This window comes from Hibiscus syriacus, unplaced genomic scaffold (assembly GCF_006381635.1).
Source record: "Hibiscus syriacus cultivar Baekdansim isolate YM2019G1 unplaced genomic scaffold, ASM638163v2 tig00111594_pilon, whole genome shotgun sequence".
Classification (NCBI taxonomy): Eukaryota; Viridiplantae; Streptophyta; class Magnoliopsida; order Malvales; family Malvaceae; genus Hibiscus; species Hibiscus syriacus.
The window spans coordinates 675176-697043 of record NW_024063131.1 but is presented as its reverse complement, the minus strand read 5'-3'; the positions used below and the strand labels follow the sequence as shown (position 1 = coordinate 697043).

Here is a 21868-nt window from a genome sequence, read left to right as displayed (position 1 = left end):
GAGTTTGAAAACTGTACAGGAGGTATCTGTGTTGTGGCCATGGGTGATGAGGCTGAACCCGCCAAAATGTGGGCATATGAACCCTAAGTCGGATCTGTAAACATAGACCTATAATATCCTCTATAAGGGTTCATAAAACTCTGACGGTGGCGACGACGGGGTCATAAAACCAGGTGACGGCGGCGGCGGCGACTTCGGGTAAGGGAATGGTGGTGGCAGTATCACATATGGTTGCGGTATGTAAGTCACTGTAGACGGTGGCTACTGTGAAGGTCCTGCTGGTGCAGCTGAGGATGAACCGGAAGCACCTGCTCTCCATCCACTAGTCGGGGGATGATGGTGCTGTGTCGGTGAACGTCTCTGTCGACGTCGCTGAAAGGTCCACCCTCGTGCATCCTCGGAAAACATAAACTGTTTCCCGTTACTATTGAACCACTCATAATAACCATTAGCAACCATCAAGAGGTCAGTAAAAATGGGCTCTCTACGGGGAAGGTGCCGATGTCGATCCTCCCACAGTACGACCCACTCATGATGCCTCACCAACCAATCTATATCGGTCTTGCCGTGTCTATCTGTTCTATGCAACTTGTCCATATTGCGAGGTGCTTCCGAAATTGGTTGAAAACAACCAAATTACCGGAGCACGCGATCAGTGGACTACCACTCGACGATTGCATAACAGATCAAAGAGACCATCGCCATCCAAACATCTAATAGGCCCCTCAACTCATGTGGGGTCACCATCCTCACATCATCAATAGAATATGGCACCCATTCAAACTAAAACAAATATATAAAATTTTTATCAAAATAATAATCTAATTATACAACTATAATCTAAAATCAATTTTTAAACATTAAAATACATACATGTGTGCCAACCTTATGATCGATTAGCACCCTAATTTTTTCTAAATCATCAGGTAGCTCCTGATGATTTTTCCTATCAGTAGACCACCTATTCAAGGAAAACAAAATTTATTATACATTGTATAAATTGATTAATATACGAAATCAATTTTATAATTACCTCAATAGTAGCGAAAATACGAATGGGTTCTTGACAACGGGACATAAAAAGGGCAATTGATATCATGCCCAAGACTACAGCAGCAGGAGACATCTTCCGATAGCCTTTTTCCTGTAGTCAGTGGCTCGACACATCTCCCTGTACAGGAAAGCCAAAACTGCCGAGTCCCAACTGAGTGATCCGGCCAGAAGAAAGTTGCGAAGATGTCTCAACCACATACAGTGAACTTGGTTGCGCGATTTGTCCGGCATCAACAACCTTCATATCAGCTGCAGTATGCATGCCCGTGCATACATTTTAACTTCATCATCAGAGGCGTCCTCGTTCAACTCCTGAAAATTGGCATCTAACCAATTTAACGATATCCGACCACCGTTAAAACTTTCCGGGACACGTCCTAGATAGTCCCAACACAAAGCAGTCCATGAACCGTGCGCCATCCCTGATATCACATCTCCATCCACCGGAAGCCCCAGGTGCATAGAAACATCCTCAAGTGTAATCGTGCACTCTCCGCACGGAAGATGGAATGTGTGGGTCTCCGGCCTCCACCACTCCACTAAGGCAACAATAAGGTATGGTTCTATATTACAGTGACGCTCATATCTACCTATATGACCGAATCCAACCTTTACTAAATACGACAAGACACGACTAGGTATCACTAACTTAAGGTTCCTAATAAAAGGATCTAATACACGGTCCCTTTCCTAAAATTAAATAATTACAAAAATTAATTTTTAAACTAATAATCATGCATTAAAAAAATAAATAAATTATTACTAATAATTTAAATTATATTAAAACGTTAAAATGTTACCATATCAGTAAAATGTCGCGATATATGATTTCCATCCAAGCGAAGTAGACCTCCTTCCATTTTATATCTGCAAAAAAAATAATTAAATAAAATATTAAAAAAATTAAATATTTAAATAAATTAAAAACAAAATATTAAATATAATAAAATATACCCTAAACAATTAAAATAGAGTATAAGAGTATTTAAGAGAAGTTGAGAGGATTTGGTGTGATGAAAGTGATAGAGAATAGGGGTATTTATAGGGAGGGGGTGGGGTGTGAACGATCAGGGTAGGTGGGTAATTAAACCCCTTTCTAACGCATGTCAGATTTAAAGGTAAAGCGTGACCTTTGTCCCGCGCTATACCCCACGTGGTGTCAGATTAGCGTAAAGCGAGCTGCAGGGGGCGCCTTACTGCAAAAGCTGTTAGATCGGAAACAATAGTCTGAAGGGTGCCTAACAGGTAAAATTAATGGTAAAAAGTGATATTTCGAGAAAAACGCCGGTTTTGAGTGGATGACGAAGACGATAAAGATAACGATTTTATTATTTTGGATATTTAAGAAATTAAAGCCATTGTGGAAACCTCTATTTTCGACAATCAAATGTATGTCCTTTTCAATCTTGTTCTTTTAGATTAATTTAATTTGAAATTATACATATTTTTATTTATTAGATAAAATAAATAAATTGTTCAATTATTATATTAAAAATCAATTATAAATTGTGATAAAATATTTTTCGTTATTATCATCAACATCGACCAATTAATGGAGTATATATATGAGTTATAATTCAAATTAATCATTTATTCTGTTATTATTCAAATTAATTAAGAAAAATTATGATAAAATATTTCTAAAAGAAAAATATTAATACATACATGAAAATCTAAAGATTTTCCTTTCTTTTGTATTACTTTCTAAACTTGTAACAAGATTCATGAGAAAAGAGAGAAGAAAGTAAAGCTAAAAAAATATCATCTATATATTTAAAATATTCTTTTTAATATTAATTTTAAAAAATATTAAATAAATATTAAATTCTAATTTTATTAAAAATAAGTACACATTATTAATTGTTTTTAAAAAATAATAATTAATGAATAATAATTAATTTTTTATCCCTCAATTGTAATTAAAATTTTATTTTAATATTTTTAAACAATTAATTTTAAAAGTTAAAAAAATTTCAAAAATATAGTGTCAAGTGATAATTGGTAGATATAACTATAGTGTAATTTCATGAAAAATAAAAATTTATCGAGTTATAAAATAATTTGTAAAAACAAATTTAAAGATTTTAACGCAAAATTTTTTTTTTGCACAAAATATATACGTGTGTGTGTCACAGCAACCCAATCGATGATGAGTGGACTGAGTGAAAGTGAAGAGACGTTGTTTTCTTGATTTGTTGACTCGGTAATTTCTTTTAACTTATTCAATGTCTACTCCATTCCTCGACTCACATTACCAGCACTCCGCCTGTGCAAATCACATAACGTTACAGTTTAGCCGGCAGTTGCAGCCACAGACTCCGCTAGCTCTTCCAAGAGCTCCTTCTGCTCCATAGATGCACAAGCCTGCAAACAGGCAACAATTTGTAGTACAATTTTGACCATATTCCGGTATGGAACCCTATCCGATTTTTTCTAGTTCGATATCGAAATATATATACATGTTCATGCGAAATATAGGGAAGAGGGGGGTAATGAAAGCAGAAATAGAGGTATAAAATGTACCCGGACTGCATCCTCAATATCACATTCAAGAAAAGATGTAAGCTCGAAGTTCATCTTTAGCCGGTGGTCGGTAACCCTGTTGTCCTGGTAAAAAGGTAACCACATGATCCTAATCAGGTTCCACAAGTGACTTGCTGTCAGCCATAAACTATTATTAGAGTTTCTAACAAAGGCAACATTAGCAACCAATAATTCCATACACAAAACATATACGTTTGATGTGTTCGACAGCATGTCTGATCTCTTCAAGTGTAAGTTAAGTCCAAATATTCTTACATGGTTTTGACAAGAGGGTGTGTCGTAACCGGTTTTCGTCCGGGCACGAAATATTATAATTTGGAGGGGAAATTGATGTTAATAAATAATTTTGAAAATAATTGGTGAGTCGCCATCGACCTTTTGAATCAGGTAGGTCGAATACCTAAAAATTTTCTTTTAAAATAGTTTTTAAGAAAACCATATTTAAAAAGATGAACTGATCTGCGTTTTATAACCAAAAATTCGTTCTTTTTAATAATAAAAAGGGATTCGTGGTCGGTTACGTTTAGGGAAGGATTAGCACCCCTACAACGCCCAAAATTGGTACTTTTTAATTATAAATTGTCTCTATTATTAAAAATTTAAAAATTCAAAAATATATTTAATTTATAATCTTATAATTTTAAAATTGTAAAAAAAATATTTATTTATTTAAAAATATCCGAAAAGAACTTCTAGGTGCCTTAAGACAGCTCTTTTCTTTGATATTGATAAATATTAGTTTTTAAATAATATTATTTAATTTTTAATTATAAAATATCAGAATAGGACATCCAGTTGTATTAAGACTGTCCTTTTCTTCGATATCAAAATTTATTATATGTATATAAAAATATTTAACAGTATAATAAAATAAAATATCACTAAAATAATATTTTAAACAATAAAATGAAAACATATAAAATAATTAAATTATGAATAAAATTAAATCTAATTCCTAATTAATTGAAATTATAGGGATTAAATATTTTATTTTCTAATTTTAATAACTTAGTGACTAAAATGAATTTATTTAAAAATCAAATTTTAAAATAAAATTAATTAAAAATATGAACTAGGGATGAAAACTTTATTTATTAAAATTAAGGGATTAAATCTGTTATTTATCCTAAATATATTATTTTAATAAAAGGACTAAATGAATAATTTAAAATTCGAAGACTGAACTAAAAATATTAAAAATTCAATTTAGTGACTAAAATGTAAAGTTTACAAGTACTAAGGACTGCGGAAGGGATTTAACTATTTTGTAATTACGCGCATAGTCCTTCCCGAAACGACGTCGTTCGGGAAGGACTATAAATGTCCAATATCGGCTGGCCCGAAGGGCCAACCATTTCATTCCTCATTTCCTTCTCTCTCTCTAAACGAGAGAGTTTCAAACTCTCTGCCTTCTCTCTAGCTTCCCTCACCGGAGGGAAGCCGGTCATCGGTCGGCCACCGTGTGCCGCCGTGAATGTCACCGCCGGCCACCGCATCCGGTGGCCGGAAAAAATTATTCTTATACTAGTAGATAGATCGGACCGTCCTAAGGACGGTTCCGATGTTCTTTTTCCTTAAATGGCTCCCAATCGGAGCAGATCTGTAAATATACCTTCGGTATTTTGATTTTCCGACGATGTTCAGTGATTCCGGTGGTGGTCAAAGCTTCCTTGGTAAGCTTCTCTTCTCTCTTTTCTTTCTATTTTTGCTCTGCTGCTGTGGACTGGGATCGTTGGTAGTTGTTGTTGTTGTTATTTTTTTCTCTGTATTTTTCTTTCTGTTTCTTTCTCTTCTTGCTGTCCCTTTTTTTTTTTTTTTTTTTTTTTCAGGTGGGTGGTGGCTTTTATAGCCACCACCGGTGCGGTCATCGGACCGGTCCGAAGAGAGGGCTTTGGTGAGTCACCGGACTACCAGTGGTGACTCACCCCATAGCCTTGGCGTGGACGGCCGGCGTTGATCTTCTGGAGCCTTCATTCGGGACGTGGCAGCGGCGGAGGCGTCGGCAGTGGGCCATTGGACCACTTGGCAGTGAGGCGGCGGCTGGGATCTGGAAGCATCAGAGGCGGCTGGGTGTGGCTAGGGTTTAGAAACCCTAGCTGAAACCTTACTAATTTGTTTAGGGTTTCTGGTTGGCTGGACCGGTTCTAGTTGGCTTGTAACTGGGCCGGTCCAGTTGTAATTATTTATTAAATAATAATAATATATAATAATAATATATAATATTAATAATAATAATAAATACTAATAATAATAATAATAATAATATTAATAATGATAATAATAATATTAATAATAATAATAATAAATGCTAATAATAATAATAATACTAATAATAATAATAATAATAATATTAATATTAATAATAATAATAAAATGGATAAAAAATAGTATCTTCAGCTGCCCCTCTTTGCTCATTCTTGTGTTAACAAGAATAGGGCAAAGATGAAAAGATAATAAAATTTTTTATCCATTTGACTTTACTTTGATTATAATGGAGATATTGAGTAAATTCTTCTCTCTCTCCAAATAAGTTCTTCTTATTATGAACTCTCTGCTGGGGATGATGATGACCTCCTTTCTGTGATAGAGTCATTCAAAAGGTTGAATAAACTCTTGATGAGTTCTTCTCATTATGAACTTTCTCTTCTTTCTTCAGATGATATCAAACAAAGGTTGAACAAGCTCTTCTCATTATGAACTTCTTCTTCCTTCTTCAGATGAGTTCTTCTTATTCATGAACTTTCTTTGGCCATGTTGATCCATCAAATGATGAATTTAAACAAAAAGTTGAACAAGTTCTTCTCATTATGAACTTCTTCTTCCTTCTTCAGATGAGTTCTTCTTATTCATGAATTTTCTCTGGAAAAGATGATCCACCAAATGATGGATTCAGGTAAAAGGTTGAACAAATTCTTCTCATTATGAACTTCTTCTTCCTTCTTCAGATGAGTTCTTCTCATTATGAACTTTCTCTGGAAAAGATGATCCACCAAATGATGGATTCAGGCAAAAGGTTGAACAAGTTCTTCTCATTATGAACTTCTTCTTCCTTCTTCAGATGAGTTCTTCTTATTATGAACTCTTCTTCTGGAAAAGAATGATCCACCAAATGATGGATTCAGGTAAAAGGTTGAACAAATTCTTCTCATTATGAACTTCTTCTTCCTTCTTCAGATGAGTTCTTCTCATTATGAACTTTCTCTGGAAAAGATGATCCACCAAATGATGGATTCAGGCAAAAGGTTGAACAAGTTCTTCTCATTATGAACTTCTTCTTCCTTCTTCAGATGAGTTCTTCTTATTATGAACTCTTCTTCTGGAAAAGAATGATCCATCAAGTGATGAATTCAAGCAAAAAGTTGAACAAGTTCTTCTCATTGTGAACTTCTTCTTTCTTCTTCAGATGATGAGTTCTTCTCATTATGAACTCTTTCTCTGGAAATGTTGATCCATCAAGTGATGAATTCAAGCAAAAGGTTGAACAAGTTCTTCTCATTATGAACTTCTTCTTCCTTCTTCAGATGAGTTCTTCTCATTATGAACCTTCTCTGGTAATGATGATCCATCAAATGATGAATTTGAATCTTTGCTAAAATCTTTGAAATTCCTGTTAAAAATTCAACAAGAATAAAAGGAATGAAAATGCACCTATTTTTGTAAACACCTAAAATATGATGCATGAATATTAAGTTATTTGATTTCAGATTGGTGAACTGAATATTTCTTCAGTTGTAGAAACCCAATAAATCTTTCTTCTTCAAATCAGAGAATCTATCCTCTTTGACAAATGTAGAGGTAGATATAATGTCACAAAAATTTCTTGAGAATAAAACTCAATTGTGTAGGCTCTTGAAAAGCTTGCATTCAAGCAACATGTTGATTATGATAACAGCTCATCTGATTATGAAATGGCTTTTCAAGATGATTTCACAGATATCGATAGTTCTTCTAATACCAAAAAATCTTGACTTCTGATTCTGATGAGGAGAATAAACTGTTATACTTGACAAAATGGGATTCTCAAAGGCTGAAGCTTCAATAGCCATGTAGAAATATGGTCCAAACTCATCAATTGTAAAATTGATAAATTTTATTTGTGCTGCTCAAATAACTAAGGCTGCTGATGCACTTCTTTGGATCAAATAACTCAAAGAACACTTCCAGAAGATGCTATGTTATGATCAAACAGATCAGATAACTCAAAGAACACTTCCAGAAGATGCTATGTTCTGTCCAATCAGATCAGATAACTCAAAGAACACTTCCAGAAGATGCTATGTTCTGTCCAACCAGATCAGATAACTCAAAGAATACTTCCAGAAGATGCTATGTTCTGTCCAATCAGATCAGATAACTCAAAGAACACTTCCAGAAGATGCTATGTTCTTCTAACCAGATCAGATAACTCAAAGAACACTTCCAGAAGATGCTATGTTCTGTCTAACCAGATCAGATAACTCAAAGAACACTTCCAGAAGATGCTATGTTCTTCTAACCAGATCAGATAACTCAAAGAACACTTCCAGAAGATGCTATGTTCTGTCTAACCAGATCAGATAACTCAAAGAAAACTTCCAGAAGATGCTATGTTCTTCTAACCAGATCAGATAACTCAAAGAACACTTCCAGAAGATGCTATGTTCTGTCTAACCAGATCAGATAACTCAAAGAACACTTCCAGAAGATGCTATGTTCTTCTAACCAGATCAGATAACTCAAAGAACACTTCCAGAAGATGCTATGTTCTGTCTAACCAGATCAGATAACTCAAAGAACACTTCCAGAAGATGCTATGTTCTGTCCAACCAGATCAGATAACTCAAAGAACACTTCCAGAAGATGCTATTGAGCACATATAAAAGGTTGAATTGTTTATAAACATGTTCAGGAAGTGCCGAATTGACAGAAAGGATCTGTAAGGCTTTTGAAGCTTATGACAATGAGTCACCTTCGAGTGTCCAGAAGTATGTTCTTGATGAGTGCTGAAAATGGAATCTAGTATGGGTTGAAAGGAATAAAGTTACTCCACTTGAACCTGATGAGGTGGAAATGCTTTTAGGTTTTCTTAAAAACTATATACAAGGATCTGTATAGAAACATGTTTCCCATTGATATCAATGTCTTGTTTCTTTTTGTTGGAATCAATGCTTCAAAGGTTGACTTTTATTGTCTTAGTATATTTTTTCAAACAGATGTGCAAGAACTGAATGGTGATCAGTTGGAACAATTGATGAGTAGATTTGGCGGATTCGACCTTGTTGTCGGTAGCACCACTTGTAACAATCTTGATGTTCATGGCTTTAAGCTAGTGATGATTTGCTTACTTTGTATTCCATGTATTCAAAAATATTAACATAAAGTGATATTCAGAAATCTTTAAATTATTTCAAAATTATGTTAATTCAATAGAAAAGAATAAATTGAATTTCCAAAAATAAATTGAATCTCAAATAAATTGAACTTGAAATAGATAGAATTGTATTCAAAGTTCTGGCAATCATAAGAATAAAAATTCAAATGTCTCAACATATTACAAGCATAAGTATTTCTAAATTAATCAAGTTGACACAATTTAGAGATGATGTAAGCCTTTGTCTGGAAGATCTCAATCGTTGTCAAAATGCTTGTAGATGTGAAATTTCCTCCAAACTGTCAAAATCTTAAGAAAGTTCAATTGCCAGATGCCTAATATCAACTTGCATTTGAGCCGCCTTTTCAGGTTTTCAACTCAAATCCTTCCTTTGGTTACAAGATGCCCTTTGCGGGTTTTCACCTTGACCCCTTTTTTTTCTTCTTTTTCTTTTTCTTCTTTTCCCTTTTTTTTTTCTTTCTCTTCTTTTTCTTTTCTTTTTTCTTTTTTTTTTCTTTTTTTCTTCAAGCATAATATTTCTTGACAGAATCTGAGTTTATTGGATTTTTCAGAATTTTTCCATCCATTTCTGCCAAGATCAATGCTCCTCCGGAAAAGGCCTTTTTCACAATGTATGGCCCTTCCCAATTAGGCATCCATTTCCCACGGAAATCTTTATGTATAGGCAAGATCTTTTTTAGTACTAGATCACCCTCTTGGAATTCTCTTGGATGTACTTTTTGTCATGAGACTTCATCATCCGTTTTTGATACATCTGTCCATGGCAAATAGCTTTCAATCTTTTCTCCTCAATAAGGTTCAATTGATCAAATCTAGCTTGGATCCATTCAGATTCATCCAATTTTATTTCTCTCAATATTCGGAGCGATGGAATCTCAACTTCAATTGGTAAGACTGCTTCCATCCCGTAGACTAAAGAAAAAGGCGTTGCCCCAGTAGATGTTCGAACAGTAGTTCGGTATGCGTATAGAGCAAAAGGTAACTTCTCGTGCCAATCTTTGTAAGTTTCAGTAGTCTTTGTAATGATTCTCTTGATGTTCTTATTTGCTGCTTCAACTGCCCCATTCATCTTTGGACGATATGCCACTGAATTTGCATGTTTGATCTTAAACTGTGCACAAAGTTCGGTCATCATTTTGTTGTTCAGGTTCAGAGCATTGTCTGTAATAATCCTTTCTGGTAGACCATACCGGCAAACTATCTCTTTCTTTATGAACTTGCAGACTGTGGATCTCTTAATATTGGTATATGAAGCAGCTTCAACCCATTTGGTAAAATAATCAATTGCCACAAGGATGAAGCAATGTCCATTCGATGCTTTTGGTGTGATTGCCCCAATGACATCTATTCCCCACATAGAAAATGGCCAAGGTGCTGTCATTACATGTAAAGGAGATGGGGGTACATGAATCTTGTCTGCATATATCTGGCATTTATGACATTTCCTTGCGTAATCAATGCAATCTGTGTACATTGTAGCCCAATAGTATCCATATCTCATTATTTTTCTGGCCATGGAAAGACCATTTGCATGTGTTCCACATATTCCACTGTGTACTTCTTCAATGACATTTTGAGCTTCGCTAGTATTTAAACATCTCAATAGCATTTGATCACTGCTTCTTCTATAAATAATCTCTCCATCAAGAAAATATCCAGCAGCCATTCTTCTCAAGGTTCTTTTATCAATTTCTGATGCATTTGGTGGATAACTTTGATTTTTGATATATTGCAGGATATCATGATACCATGGTTTACCATCTACCTCTTCTTCCACACTATAACAATGTGCAGGAATTTCATATACTTGCATTTTGATTGGCATCATATCAACTTTCTTAGTTGTCTGAAACATAGCAGCTAATGTAGCCAAAGCATCTGCCATTTGATTTTCTTCTCGAGGGAGATAATTGAAGGTAACTCTTTCGAATTCTTTCACTAATTCGAGTGTAAAATTTCGGTATTCCAATAATTTGGGATCTTTTGTTTCCCATTCTCCTCGCAATTGATACACCACCAAAGATGAATCTCCATATATCTTGAGAAATTTGATTTTTCTTTCTATAGCTGCTTTTAACCCCATGACACAAGCTTCATATTCCGCCATATTATTGGTACAAAAGAACTCCAGTCTGCTTGTAAAGGGATAATAAATATTTTCTGGAGAAATTAACACTGCCCCGATTCCTCGTCCTAAAGCATTAGATGCTCCATCAAAATAAAGCTTCCAAGTTGCAAATTCATCATTTGTTCTGACTTCTTCATTCATGGATATGCACAACAGATCTTCATCGGGAAAATTAAAGTTCAAAGGCTGATAATCATTTGATACACGACTGGCGAGAAAATCAGCTATGACACTTCCTTTTATCGCTTTTTGGTTGACATAGATAATATCAAACTCAGATAATAACATCTGCCATCTAGCCATTCTGCCTGTCAAAGCTGGTGATTCCATTAAGAACTTTAAAGGATCAAGTTTTGATATCAACCAAGTAGTATGGTATAACATATATTGTCTGAGTCTTCGAGTAGTCCACACCAAAGCACAACATAATTTTTGTATTGGTGGATATCGAACTTCACAATCAGTAAATTTCTTGCTCAGATAATAAATAGCTTTTTCTTTCCTTCCTGATTCATCATGCTGTCCTAGTACACATCCCATCGAATTTTCGAAGACCGTCAAATAGAGAATTAATGGTCTATCAGGCATTGGTGATACTAAAATTGGGGCATTGGATAAATATTTCTTAATAATATCCAAAGTTTCCTGACATTCTTCATTCCAGACTTCAGGATTATTCTTTCGAAGTAACTTGAACACTGGATCACATTTGTCAGTCAATTGAGAAATGAACCGAGATATATAATTTAATCTCCCCAAAAAGCTCGAACTTCTTTTTTTGTATTGGGTGGTGGAAGATCTTGAATTGCTTTTACTTTATCTGGATCAATCTCGATTCCTTTTTTGCTGACCACAAATCCCAAAAGTTTTCCGGAAGTTACCCCAAAAGTGCATTTAGCAGGGTTAAGCTTTAATTGATACTTCCTCAATCTCTGGAAAAGCTTTCTCAGATTTTGAATATGTTCTTCTTCCGTTCTGGATTTGGCAATCATGTCATCTACATATACTTCAATCTCTTTGTGCATCATGTCATGAAACAAAGTTACCATAGCTCTTTGATATGTTGCCCCTGCATTTTTTAATCCAAATGGCATCACTTTATAACAGAATGTGCCCCACATGGTTATAAATGTCGTCTTTTCCATGTCTTCAGGATTCATTTTTATCTGATTATATCCTGAAAAGCCATCCATAAATGAAAACCATACGTGTCCTGCAGTATTGTCCACCAATGTATCTATGTGGGGTAATGGAAAACTATCTTTCGGACTAGCTTTGTTGAGATCTCTGTAATCCACACACATTCGAACCTTCCCATTCTTTTTTGGTACGGGAACAATGTTGGCTACCCATTCTGGGTATTTAGATGCCTGTAGGAAACCTGCATTGATTTGTTTCATCACTTCTTCTTTGATTTGCAACAACATTTCTGGCCTCATTCTTCTGAGCTTTTGTTGGACCGGTTTATATTCTGGATTGATTGGAAGCTTGTGTATCACTATATCTGTGCTCAAACCAGGCATATCTTGATAGGACCAGGCAAATATATCTTTGAACTCTTGAAGGAGATTTATCAATTCTTGTTTTATATGGACTGTCAGAGTGGTACCAATTTTCACCTCTTTTCTGTCTTCATCTGTTCCCAAATTCACAGTCTCAACCTTTTCTTTGTGGGGTAGAATTTGTTTGTCTTCTTTTTCTACCAATCTTAATAGTTCAGTAGGAATATCACATTCCAGTTCATCTTCACAACCATTGATTTCTTCCAGACATATAGGCTGCTCTAAATTTATCACTGGATTAAATTTAGGAATACACATGCTATTAACACGGTGACACCTGCAAATTTAAATCGGACATATTTACGAAAGAATATAATAAATTTATGAAATGTAAAAATGTAATAAAATGTAAAGAATGATTGCCATCTGAAAATTTTAAAGAAAGTTCCTTATATTTAACATAATTTCTTTTACAAGATAACAAAAAGTTTTCATATTTTTGATCTAAACATAAAGATTAGTTCTGAATATTACTCTGCATTAATATTAAAAACTATAGGAAAATCTTCAGTGGTCCAATTGGTGAGTGTTTCTTCAGGAAGGCATGGTCGAATCATATCCAAATACTTGCCAGTCTTGTTGTTATTCGTGATCATGTTGATAAATAATCCATTCATATCTTCTTCAACTATGTCTTGATCTTTCATCAACTTTTCTTCTTTAAAGGCTTCAACAAGCTGCTGTTCCACATTAATTGTTCCCCCTGATCTGAATGTTGTCCTCAACTGTGGGAAAGACATGTGTTTCCAAAGGATTTCTCCTCCTTTCAATTTTGCCTTTCTGTCTTCACATCTTCTTTTCATCTCTTTGTTCTTTTGCTGAAGATTGGGCTTAAACCCCAGCCCAAAACGGTCTTTTTTCATCTTTATACTGATGGGAAATGAAATCCCTTGAAGATTCTTTCCTAGACCTCTCCCAGCTTTAGCTCCGATGCCTAAAGTTTGTTGTACCGTCATCTTGGTGCAATTGGACAATTTGGGATATGGAATTTTGCTTCCTTCTGCAATAAAGGTTGCATTTACAAATTCAAGAGCTCGAAAAGAGCATTCAAGAGCCTCATCGTTGGTGTCGATATATGGAACATCGCTTGTTACAGACGCAATGATTTCTTCTTCAGCACTGACGCATATGAGTTGTCCATCAACAACAAATTTCAATTTCTGATGTAATGAAGAAGGAACGGCTCCTGCTGAATGAATCCATGGCCTCCCTAATAGACAATTATATGTGGGGTGGATGTCCATCACCACAAAGTCAATATTGTACACGACTGGGCCGATTAACAAAGGTATTTCCATTTTCCCAAGCACTTCTTTTTGAGTACCATCAAATGCTCGTACCACATTCTGATAACTCTTCATGTGTGATTGATCCAGAGGCATTCTTTGAAGTGTAACTAGAGGCATCAAATTGAGGGCAGACCCATTGTCAATCAATACTCCTGGCAACACATGACCATGACAATGTGTCGTGATGTTTAAAGCTTTTACTGACCCCATTCCGCCTTCTGGTATTTCATCATCTGTGAAGGTTATATAATTGTCGGCGGCTATATGTCCCACAATTCTGTCAAGTTTGTTGAGGGATATATCTTCGGGGATAAATGTTTGATTGAGGATTTTCATCAAAGCATTCCTATGCGTTTCTGAATTCATCAAAAGATCAAGAATAGAAATTCTTGCTTGTTGTTTGTGTAGTTGTTCAACCACACTATACTCACTATGTTTCAAGAACTTCAAAAATTCTTGAGCTTGCTTTTCTGTCACAGGCTCATTGAATGCTGGAAGGGATTCATCCTCAAATACCTTCTGAGGTATTGCCATGGCTTTTCCTTTTGCTTTCACTTGTTCTGAAGCATTGGATGTTTCGGGAGAGTAACATCTCCCACTTCTTGTAAAAAAACCGACCTCGCTCACTGCTTCAGACGTCGATGTGGTACCCAAACTCTGCATTTTCTCTTCTGTTTTATCTAGAGAATCAGATCCTCCTACCATTGAAACATTGGTAGTATAATTCCAAGGTACCCTGCGGGTATCTTTGTATGGAAATGGTAGAGGAGTGGTAATAACAACTTTTGGCCTCATTGGTGCAGGAATTACCGTGGATGATTTCACATTAATGATCACAGGATCATTTATTCTTTGATTTGGTTTAGAATCTTCTAATGAGCAAACATCATCTTCTTTTTTCCCGGGTTCTTCTTCAAAGAATTCTATTTCTCTGTTGTTCATCAATTTTTGCACCAAGTTTCTAAAATCAGGACATAATTGAATTTTATGCCCTTTCTCCTGATGATATTCACAATAACTCTTGCCTTTATTCTGTTTTGGCCTGAATTGTTGTGGAATTATACCGGCTAAAGAAAGCTGTTGGAATATCCAAACAAATGGAGATTTAATTTCAGAAATGTCAGTCTTTGCTTTCTTTCTATTTTCTTCCTGAATTGCATTCACGTTTTTATCTCCATGATTTGGCAATGGATGACTTGATGCGGATGGTGTATTGAATTCCAACTTCCCAGTGTTGATCAAATTTTGAACCACCCTTTTGAATGCTAGACAGTTTTCAATAGAATGTCCTGTAATTCCTTCATGATAAACACATTGTGCCTTTGTATCATACCAAGGAGGGAATGGTGGTTGCATGGGAACCAAAGGATAGGGCCTTATAACATCTGCTTTTAACAGCGAATCATAGATCTCTGCATATGGTACTGGTAAAGGTGTAAAAGACAACCTTTCATTTTCCTTTCGAGATCCTCTGGACTCTGTTCGATTAGTGTTTGTTTCCTCTTTCTTAACCCTTGGCTGGGTTATTGTAACACTTTTCGATGAATCTTTGCTGTAAGAATTGGCATTGTTGACTTCATTCTCCTTTTTCCGGTATGTAGGTCTTTTGGAACTAGACCCATCATTTGATTCAATCTTGCCACTTTTTAAGACATTTTCAATTAATTCTCCAGAAATGACCAAATCTGCAAAATTTCTGGTTGCATTCCCCATTAGATGGTTTAAATAAGGAGCCTTCAATGTATGGACAAACATCACTGTGGCCTCTTTTTCTGACAAAGGTGGTTGAACTTGGGCTGCAGTGTCACGCCATCTCTGGGCATACTGTCTGAATGTTTCATTATTCTTTTTCTCCAAGTTTTGGAGAGTCCATCTATCAGGGACCATGTCTGTTACATGGCGATATTGCTCTAAAAATGCCTTAGCCAAATCTTTCCAGGATCTAATGTTGGCTTTGGTCAATTGAGTATACCATTTTAAAGCCGGTCCTGTCAAACTATCCTGGAAGCAGTGAATTAACAATTTCTCGTCCTTCACATATCCTGCCATTCTTCGACAAAACATAGTAATGTGGGCTGAAGGGCATGTAGTACCGTTATATTTATCAAATTCGGGAGCTTTGAACTTGATAGGGAGGATTAGGTCTGGAACCAAACTCAACTCACTAGCATCAAATCCATAGAATGATTCAGTTATTTCCACGGATTTCATTCGTTCTTCTAAGCTCTTGATCTGTCTGGTCAGTTCTTCATTTACTTTTTGTTTCTCATTCAGCTCATTTAAATCTGGGATCAAATGCTCAGTATTAAGATCCCCTATTTTCACATCTGATATAAGTGGATTTTTGCTTGAAGATGCAGGATCCATTTGTTGATCTTCATGTGATTTGACTTCTTGTAATGCTGGTGTACGAGCATTGATTTGTATAGGGGTAGTACCAGAGTGATAAATTGGTTCTGGTGGAAAACCTAGAGGGTATATGGGTTCTTGGTCAAAAGATACAGGATTTTCATGCATTTTTCCACTGATAGCCTGCCTTTTAAACATGTCCTCTATCTTCTTCATCATACTGTCTTGTGAATTTGCAATGCTGGCTTCAATTTTTTCCAACTTCATTCTCATTTCTTCTTGTTCTTTATGATGCTGTTCTTCAATACGCTGTATTTTATCTTCCATATTTCTCTTAGTAGCTTGTCTAGTACCGTAGTGATGTAGTATTTCTCTTTTGGCCAGAGTAGCTGCGATTAAAAATCTTTTAATATTATTTTTTCAAATTTTAATTAATGAATTTTAACTTAATAAAATAATAATTCATAGCGAAAATTATGAAATGAATGATGAATGTATGAAAAATGCATGTATGTAAAAACATTGATCCCAAAAGGTTAACTGTCATAGAACAACTTTCATCGGCATACAAAAGTTTCTTTATAATAGTTCATAACTACAGATAAGGCGTAGCTTTCCTATTAAGCTCTATAATTTCTTTCATTAACCATGACACCTTCTTTCCACATCTAGAAACTGGATCAACTTGATGCTCAATTATTTCGGCTTGAACAGCTAGTTCCCCAACATATCTGGCAACCTCGCTCATTTGCACCATGGCCTCGAACACCATATTGCTTCTTTCTTCACTTCTTTCGACATAGAACTCAGTTGACTTTTGCCATCGTTCAGTTGTTCCTTCAAGAGTTTGCTCTAACTCAGTGATTCTAACTTGACAATTATGCAGAATTTTTTCAAGATCTCTAATGCGTCTTCGCAGTGAAGCATTTTCCTCATTACTTTCTTTGAGATCATTAGGTCCTAGACGAACCTTTTCTTGAAACAATGATTCTTCAAGTTGCAAAATGTAAGAATTAAACTCTGAGTTTTTGTTTCTAGACTGATCCAGATCCTCTTCAAGTTTTGTTCGTGCTTCTTGCGTTCTTTGATTAAGCTTCTGGATTTGAATATCTTTGTTTCTGCATCTTTGCATCCAATTGCTAGCCACCTCCTGCTCTACCTCAAGTCTGGTGTTGAAATTTTTCCTTTCCAGCTCCCATTTTTCTTTTTCAACATTGGATTCTTCCATCTTTTGGCCTCTGACTTCAAGTTCAGCAATCAACTGGTTCATTTCAGATTCAAATCCTTTGAACATACTATTTTTCTCGCCTTCAAATTTAACAAAGATGTCATTCTTCATCTCTTCTAAATCTTTGGCTCGATCCCTTTCTCTTTGCATTTCATTCATGATCTCGCGGTGTTCAGCCTTGTGTTTTATAATTCGCTCTCGTCTGTCGACCTCAAAATCTTCCATTTTTTGCTTTCCTTTTTCCAGGCTTTTGACTAGACGGCTATTCTTTCCTTTCAGATCTTCAACTCGTCTTTTCTCGATATTCAAATCTCTGGTCATCTGTACTGTCGATTGGCTGGGTCCTGATGCTTTTCGGGATTTATACAACTCCTGGTAATCTTTTTGTAAGGCTCTGTACTCATCCTCACCTTTTTCTTTATCTTTTCTCAACATTGCACATTGTGACGAATGAAAGTCAATGTCAACCCCCAACATAGATTTATCTTGTCTCATTTGCTCTAATTCTTTCGACCAGCCATCTCTTTCTGCTTCAAACTCAGCTCTCAGGATTTCAATCTCTGATGGAACCACCTTGATGCGATCATCCATAGAAATATCCTCATTTTGATCTGGTAGAGGAATGTTTTCATTTTTTCTGACAAATCTCCATTCTTCATAATCAGGAGTTAGCATTTCTTTTGCTGCTTTAGCTCGGATACAAAAAGTTGTTTTCCAAGCTGTAACGACTTCCATGATGCTTCTTTTATAATTTTTGCTGTGGAATGCAAACTCAGATGACTGTAGTCCAGCAGTGACAGGTATAAATTGACGACCTTCATATTGTCTTATAACCAGAAGTGGAGCATATCCAATTCCTCCCCATAATCCGAGCAGCATTATCCAGTTGTAATCACCACACCTGTAAAGGAATTCCCTTTGGATTTGCCACGGGGCGCGCCAAACAACGTCATTGCTTTGCAGATTTCGAAAGGCATTAATCCACATATCCTTCTTAATTTCTTTCGGCCATTCCTGCTCCAGAAATTCCTTTAATGGTGAATAACCCGTATTGAAGCGTCGGTATGAAACCTTTTCTGTTCTCCAGAAATGACTACGGATCCAAACATATAATAACTGAGTACACCCTGAGAATCGTCCACCTCCTAACCTTCTGCAAGCATTTAATGATCTGAAGGTCTCTGCTAGGATGGCAGAAACAGGATTAATCTTCTTTGGTAATTGTTCAAACAAGTATACCACTGCAGCTTTAACATATCCCAATACTTTTGGGAAGATGACCATACCATATATACCCAGAGCAAATAGATCGAATCGTACTTTAGCGTCTGGATGACTCTGAATAAGCTCTCTGATGTTGGTCCAAGCAATGCCTTCGCTTTCGCCTTTTTGTTTTGTACGGGATGCTACCCATTCTTCTCGTACCCCGGCAATCTTTGCTAATTTAGCTCGAAAGGGTTGAGTTTTAATTGACTTTGAATATATTCGATTCTCCAAAGCACCTTCAAGATGTAACAAAGTTGTGTATTCTTCAATAGTAGGGACCAAGTCTTCCTTATTGAAAGTGAAGCAATTGTACCCTGGATTCCAGAATTGAACTAGGGCTCGGAGTAATTCATCATCAACTTCTACATAGAGCAGATATGGGATATCTCCGTAAGTCTGATAAAACTGTAATTTTTTGTTTGAATCCCAACTTTCCCAAATGCTTCGCAAATCTTGCATATCATTTCTTTTTAGTGAAACTGAAGCATAACTGGATAAGTCAGATACATAATCATCCTGCAGACTATCTCCTTCTTGTCTTTGTAAATCTTCAGCCCACTGTCTTACTTCTGAGTTTAGAATTACTTGACTTGAACCCTTTTTATCCATGGATGAAGGTTTTCCAATGAGACTATTAACACAAGGATCAATGTCTTTTATCCTGTATGATGCTATGCAAACAGAAAAATAAAGAACACAAAAAAGAAAATAAATTAGTTTACATAAAAATTCAATAATAATATTTATTTAATTTAAACATGCTTTTCTAAATTTAAATAATTTAAATAAACATGTAATTTAATAAATAGATTAACAGGAAAGACAGAATTCATTTCTCCTGTGTGTACACCTATTTTGGACAAAATTTCGGCATGACTTCGGATTGGAAGAGTTTCTAAGGTTTTTTTATATGCAGGGTTTCAGATCTAGGAGTAAAGGTACCCGAATTGTCCTTGTTAGTGCCCCCTTGGGTTGCTAACCCTCAATCCTAGTCCATTACAGACTAAAGTGGATCAAGTTCAATTCGAGGGGATACATTTCTCTATGCCTGACACGGAGAATAAATTCTCACGAAGACAGAGAGCATATGAACCCCGGAAGTTACTTGCTAGGTCTGACACGGAGAATAAATTCTCACGAAGACGTCGCTTTCACTCCCACTTAAAAGGGACAACTCAATTATAGAGCTTTATGTAATGCAATGCAAGTGTTGTGTGTGAGGAGAAATGTTCAAACCTTCGACAGAAAAATAAATAATGAAATAAAATACTTGCAAATAAAATAAAACATATAAATATTATGAAAATAATAAATATATATATAAATTTTAAAAAGAAAGAATTAAAAATTAAATATATGAACTTTTAATTTTTAATTAATAGAGACAATTTTATAATTGATTTTTAAAAGTTTGACCGGTCCCCAGCAGAGTCGCCAAGCTGTCGTAACCGGTTTTCGTCCGGGCACGAAATATTATAATTTGGAGGGGAAATTGATGTTAATAAATAATTTTGAAAATAATTGGTGAGTCGCCATCGACCTTTTGAATCAGGTAGGTCGAATACCTAAAAATTTTCTTTTAAAATAGTTTTTAAGAAAACCATATTTAAAAGATGAACTGATCTGCGTTTTATAACCAAAAATTCGTTCTTTTTAATAATAAAAAGGGATTCGTGGTCGGTTACGTTTAGGGAAGGATTAGCACCCCTACAACGCCCAAAATTGGTACTTTTTAATTATAAATTGTCTCTATTATTAAAAATTTAAAAATTCAAAAATATATTTAATTTATAATCTTATAATTTTAAAATTGTAAAAAAAATATTTATTTATTTAAAAATATCCGAAAAGAACTTCTAGGTGCCTTAAGACAGCTCTTTTCTTTGATATTGATAAATATTAGTTTTTAAATAATATTATTTAATTTTTAATTATAAAATATCAGAATAGGACATCCAGTTGTATTAAGACTGTCCTTTTCTTCGATATCAAAAATATTTATTATATGTATATATAAAAATATTTAACAGTATAATAAAATAAAAATATCACTAAAATAATATATTTTTAAACAATAAAATGAAAACATATAAAATAATTAAATTATGAATAAAATTAAATCTAATTCCTAATTAATTGAAATTATAGGGATTAAATATTTTATTTTCTAATTTTAATAACTTAGTGACTAAAATGAATTTATTTAAAAATCAAATTTTAAAATAAAATTAATTAAAAATATGAACTAGGGATGAAAACTTTATTTATTAAAATTAAGGGATTAAATCTGTTATTTATCCTAAATATATTATTTTAATAAAAAGGACTAAAATGAATAAATTTAAAATTCGAAGACTGAACTAAAAAATATTAAAAATTCAATTTAGTGACTAAAATGTAAAGTTTACAAGTATTAAGGACTGCGGAAGGGATTTAAATATTTTGTAATTACGCGCATAGTCCTTCCCGAAACGACGTCGTTCGGGAAGGACTATAAATGTCCAATATCGGCTGGCCCGAAGGGCCAACCATTTCATTCCTCATTTCCTTCTCTCTCTCTAAACCGAGAGAGTTTCAAACTCTCTGCCTTCTCTCTAGCTTCCCTCACCGGAGGGAAGCCGGTCATCGGTCGGCCACCGTGTGCCGCCGTGAATGTCACCGCCGGCCACCGCATCCGGTGGCCGGAAAAAATTATTCTTATACTAGTAGATAGATCGGACCGTCCTAAGGACGGTTCCGATGTTCTTTTTCCTTAAATGGCTCCCAATCGGAGCAGATCTGTAAATATACCTTCGGTATTTTTGATTTTCCGACGATGTTCAGTGATTCCGGTGGTGGTCAAAGCTTCCTTGGTAAGCTTCTCTTCTCTCTTTTCTTTCTATTTTTGCTCTGCTGCTGTGGACTGGGATCGTTGGTAGTTGTTGTTGTTGTTATTTTTTTTCTCTGTATTTTTCTTTCTGTTTCTTTCTCTTCTTGCTGTCCCTTTTTTTTTTTTTTTTTTTTTTCAGGTGGGTGGTGGCTTTTATAGCCACCACCGGTGCGGTCATCGGACCGGTCCGAAGAGAGGGCTTTGGTGAG

At 35.2% G+C, this 21868-nt stretch overlaps 1 pseudogene; it reads right to left on the bottom strand.

Annotated features, from left to right (window-relative positions):
• Positions 1-3232: 3232 nt before the first annotated feature.
• Positions 3233-21868, bottom strand: part of LOC120165735 — a 51048-nt pseudogene continuing 32412 nt past the window's right edge.